The following is a 6,179-nucleotide window of genomic DNA, read 5'->3' as shown; positions in this document are numbered from 1 at the left end:
GTTTCGAGACGCATGGGTCAACTGGCCTCTGGCTAAAAGACGAAACTGGCGCTAGAAGACGAACCTGGCGGAAGAAGACAAGTCTGGCGTCTGCTAAATTCAGACGACAGGATTGGCCTGCAAAACTGTATGCTGACCAGTGAATGATGCAAGAAGACCGTTTGAATTCAACGGATACATCCGAATTCAAATGATTGCAGCTTCAGAATTCACTATAAAAGGACAAGCTCTTCACTTGGATCCTTTGCCGAAGTACAAAAAGAGAAAAGCATACATACAAGCACATACAAACAAGAAAAAGCAAATACTTACACCCAAATCATATTTCTGTGTAAAAGTCTAGATTGAATTTGTATTCATCTAAAGTGTTCTTCATCTAGAAAGAACAAATCTATATCAATTGTAAAAGTTGAGAAAGTGGTGCTGAGTACTCAGTCTTAGTACTCAGCGGTAGAGAAAATCTAAGTGTTCGGTTATAGCGCTTAGTGGAGTTGAGTAGACGAATAGAGGAAGGTACTCTTGCATACTCAACTGCTTTGTAAACGGTTTGTGCTCTACCTTTAAAGAGCTCAGTATTGGATTGAAAAAGCCCGGAAGGATTCTGGGGACTGGACGTAGGCGGTGAGGCCGAACCAGGATAAATCTGCTGAGTAATTTATAACTCTTTCTCTCAATATATATATGTATGTGTTGCTTGCTTAATTTACTCAGGATATAAATTGTATAAGCTGACACTGAGTAATCAGAGTGCTGAGTTGGAAACTGACCTAAGTGTTAATTCCCAACTCACAAGTAAAACGGTTCTAGTCAGCCTCTGACTAAAGCTGTCTTACACCTCTCTCGGTCGTGTTGACCAAAACTGAATTAAGTAATTTAAAGAATTGATTAAGTCAGCATAATTAAGCGAAAAAGTTACATTAGTTCCTAAACCCTCCCTCCCTTGGAACTAATTACACAGGACCAACTTTCAAAACCAAGATCAGAGAGCTACTAAGGGAGCAAGTTCGGGTTCAAATCAAAGGACATAGAGAAACGAAAGAGCAAATGAGGGAGTTGAGAGAATCCATGGAGAGGTTCCAACTAGAAGTGTGAAGCATGATCCCACAACCCGCCGGAGGTCATCAATGGAGGAATGAAGAGATTTTGACCCCAAACACAAAGACAAACCATGCCACCATGTTCACCTCCACCAAAGAAGGACCTTAAACTATAAAACCCACATCAAGGGGTCCCAATGGCTCTTGAGTTAAGGAGGCTAAACTTTCTTATTGTGTATAATGAAGATAATGATAGTGATGGGTATAATGGTGTTGGAAATGTTAGAAATGTTAAATATTGGACATGTTGGGCTTATTAATGATAGAAATGATGATATTGTTAGAAAAAATCCATATATTGATGATGATCATGCTAGGGGAGGTTATGCCGAAAACTTTGATAGAGATGATGCTTTCAAGTTGAAAATTGATCTGCCTTCGTTTGGGGGTGAATTAGATATAGAAGGGTTCTTGGATTGGCTATCGGAAGTGGAACAGTTCTTCGAGTATGCCGAAATTCTGGACAAACGGAAGGTTCAGTTAGTAGCTTACCATTTGAAAGGGGGTGATTCGGTATGGTGGACCAGTTGAGAGAGTAATGAAGAAGATGGGGAAGGGAGTCGATTCGGTTTTGGCTTTGGATGAAGACGATGCTTCGTGAGCGGTTCCTACCACCAAATTATGAACAATATATTTATAGCTCATATCATGGATGTTCTCAAGGCACTAGGAGCATTCATGAATACACTTCAGAATTCTTGCAACTTTAGACAATGACAAATTTGTCGAAAATCAAAAGTCAAAAGACTTTGAGGTACCTTGAAGGGTTGTGGTATAATATCTAAGATAGGATTTAGACACAAATGGTGATCTAAGTGCAAAACGTGCAGAATATGTCACCTAAGGCGAAAGCTAAATTGATTGTGAGGAGCTGAGATAGCTACCGTCGTTTTGGGGGACATAGTTCATTTATAGGGAGAGAAGTGTCAAAGTCTGTAGACAAAGAGAAGCAAGTGGCAAGTACTAATGGGGTTAAAGCTCCAATTGTAAGGAAGGCACGGGTAGTAGATGTGAGACCTTTTAGGGGAGCACCACCGCCCAGGGGCAACAACCCTTATGCCAAATCAACACCGTTTAAGTGTTTCCGATGTAATGAGTTTGGTCATCTCTCTAATGAATGTCCCAGAAGGAGTGCGAATATGTTTAAACGTTATGAAGACGACTATGAGGATGATAATGAGGTGTTTTATGAGCTGATAGATGAAGAGGATGATGGAGAACATGATGATGGTTATGACATGCATGTTGTGAGGTTATTTTTTGTTTCTGAGGATCAAAGGCATCAATTGTTTCGAACATGTTGTTCAGTCAAAGGGGAGAGATGCAATGTGATTATTGATAGCAATAGCCAAGAGAACATCATAAGCAACACCGTCCTTCAGAAGTTCAGATTAGTTATGGAGGCCCATCCAAACCGTTATAGTGTGGGTGGATTAAGAGTGGATGAGTTGAGAGTAGATCAAAGGTGCAAAGTGCCGATTACTATTGGGGACTACCAAAATGATATTTATTTTGTTGTTGTTGACATGAATGCGTGCCATCTACTCTTGGTGAGTCCTTAGCAATTTGCTAGAGATGATACTCATACCAGAAGGAGAAGGTTCATAAAGTATGGAGTGAAGTATGTGCTAACCCTTATGATGAGGGAACCGAACTTGAATAAGAAGGTGAAATTGATAGTGTAATCACAAATAATTTAACAATGAGTGTGAGGAGAGTCAACTCGTCTATGTGGTCATAATGAAGGCTAGCAAGGGACCAAAGAGTGAGGAGGATAAAGAAGTTCTGAGGGAAGTGAAGAATATGCTTGGAGAGTATAAGGATGCATTTCCCGAAGAGTTGTCATACAGACTACCACCATTAAGGGACATCCAACATCACATCGATTTGGTGCCCGAGGCTAGTTTGCGTAGCCTTCCATATTACCAAATGAGTCTGAAGGAAAGCGAGATAATGGAGGAGAATATTGAAGAGTTGGTAGAGATGTGGTACATGCGGGAGGGTATGAGCCCATGTGTGTTGATAGTTAGGCTATTAACATGATTACTAAATGGTATAATTTCTCGATACCAACGCTTGATGATATGTTTGATCAACTTAGTGGGTCGAAGGTCTTCTCTAAGATCGATTTGCAAAGTGGTTCTTATCAAATCTGAATCCGGGCCAGACATGAGTGGAGGACAACCTTCAAAACACAGGACGAATTGTATGAGTGGCTAGTGATGTCATTTCGAATGACAAATGCATCAAGCACTTTTATGAGGTTGTTAATTCACCAAAACTAAAATACCATTTTCCTCAGAACTACACATGTCAGCCAAAGAGCCATTTGGCAGGTTGCTTGATTCATGAAAACATAACTTATTTTACTAGTTTCTCCATCTAGTTTATAATGAGTAAACTCCTTATACTCCAAAGGCATAAATCAACTTTGCTCGCAAAAGTTCAATTCTGACTATCTATGTCAAAATGCACACAAAAATAAGGGATGTTAAACTAACATCCCTATAACTAAAAAAATCAAACATAGTTAATTCTGACAGTGGTAATATGATTTTGATCATTCGAATTACGCATTTCTGTCAACATTTTGGAAACAATTAAAATTTGTTTCAAACAATACTTCTGTACGTGTTCTTTGAAGAATCAGAAAATAAAATATGTCTTAAGAATGTTAAATGTGATTGAACCAAAAAACAAGATGAACACAGAAATATATATGAATTGTAAAATTAGAAATTAAAGAATAGAGTTAGACAAATTTGAGGCTTGTATTAGCAATCTCTTTAAGATAGATTTTATCGCTATTGACGATCATCTCACAGGATACAACAAATTACGCAAGCAAACGCTTACCGTGTGTAGATTTATTCTCACTGGAGCAGGAAAACAAGAACAATATGAAAAGACACAGAGCAGAAAATTTCAAAGAATTTTTTTCCAATAATCTCTGAATTTGACAGTCCATTCTATACACATAGAACTCGAAAGGACACGACTATTCATGGAAAAACACGACTATTCACAAACGAACATGACTGTTCATGACGAACACGATTGTTCACGAATGAATACGACTATTAATGAAGAAAGGTGTTTGTTGGTATTTAAATTAATTATATAATTTTATTCAATTTTGTCCAACATGTATTATTGATCCACGTGACACAATAAGTATTTATCGATCATTGAAGTTTTGAGTTAGTTTTAAAAAGGTTACTTAACTTCATTTTATTTTATAATAAAGCTATAATGAACTTTCCTTTTTATTTAAATGAAATCATTCCGACCATTTCAGATAGAAAAAATTAGTTGACTGGTGACATAACATGTTAGAAATGATTGACATTTATGTATGACATGACAAGCGCATGACAGAAAATAAAAATAAAAATTATATTTGTTATGTACTTGTAATTCAACTACTTGAAAATGTCACATGACATCGAAGTTATAAGAAAAGCTAGATGCTAGTTGGGCAGATATAACCGTTAGAGATTAATTGGAGATTAATCGTTGATTAATCAAATATGTATTTTTATATCTTCTTATAGAAATGCAATTAAAATATATATTATAATATCTAAAAATAATAATATAAAATGATTTAATATAGAAAAACATTTATATTTGTAACATATATCCTTAAAAACGTGTTAAAAATATATTTCAACATCAATATTATTGCAACAATAAGTAAAACAATGTCCACACGTAACATAATTAACCGAAAATCATAAAATAGTGTCCTTAAAATTTACAACCATATCACGAAAACAAGTAGAGAGCGCAATTAAACAAAAATATCCGAAAATAATAAACATAATTTATAAAAAATCATAAAATCATAAATATAATTCACCAAAAATTATACAAAAATATTTAAAAGTGAATTATAATAAAATAAAAAATCAAAATAATAATGAAAAAAATATATATTTTTTTGTTTTGATTTCCGTTAGGCGGCCAAAAAAGGGGGCTAAACAAAAAAAGTCCAGGGGCTAAGTGGAGAAAATTAGAATGAATTCTCAATTTTAAGTGTCTAGATGATCCAATGCAATCTTTTTTATTGAACTCTGTATGACACGCAAAAGAGAATATATTTTTATTTGTTTTAGTTGTCACACACCATACACGTAGTTGTCAAATGACTGTCATGTTATACACAATAAAGTTCTCTCTAATACGATTGTCATGTCGTTATTCTAGTAACTTTTTCTAACTCGAATTAGATTGAATGACTTTATTGAAATAAAATGAAATTTACTGAAAATTTTAAAACAAACCTCAAACTTTAATGACCTTTGATGTAGTTTACACGTTATTTGTTTATTATCACATATTAAATGAGTTTTTTTTGGTTTAATACATCGTAAACCCCTAATTTAGTTTAAAAAAAAAATTGTACCTTGAATTTACATATTCTCTTTAGCCTCTTGAACTTTTGTCATCTTAATACGTTTAATGTGAGTTAATGGCTCCTGAAAGAACTTTTGTCATATTTTGTCATCTTAATATGTTTAAAGTGATATATATTTCAATATTATTTATATTCAATAATATTCTGACACATAGATTTAAGGAGTTAATTATGCAATTTTACATATATTTAGAAAGCTAACAAAATACTTTGTAAGTTTAGAAACAATGTTTTAAGTTCAGATGACTTTTAATATCTTCAACTTTAATCTATTCATTTAAAAAATCAAGAGTTTAATCAATAAAAAAAATTAAATAAAGACATTATGTTATTAAATAAAGACATTATGTTATTGATCATTTATTTTTTTTAACACATTAATCTCCTGATCTAGTTATATATGTAATTCAAACTTCATTTAGTACAAATCAACTGATCAATTGATATATATATATAGAGATTGGTATGCAAGATAAATTTTTGACTATTTTACTTTAAGAGGAACACTCATATTCTAATTTTATATAGGCTAAACAAAGTCAGATTATTCATGTAAGTATTTGACCTCTCTAATAGGGGCTTAATATGTAAAAAAAAATAATCGATTAAAAGTTTAGTCTATCCATTTATGGTCTAAAGTGTTAAAAATTAATTAATTAAAG

Source organism: Euphorbia lathyris, chromosome 2, assembly GCF_963576675.1.
Source record: "Euphorbia lathyris chromosome 2, ddEupLath1.1, whole genome shotgun sequence".
Classification (NCBI taxonomy): domain Eukaryota; kingdom Viridiplantae; phylum Streptophyta; class Magnoliopsida; order Malpighiales; family Euphorbiaceae; genus Euphorbia; species Euphorbia lathyris.
Note: the sequence above shows the minus strand (reverse complement) of the source record.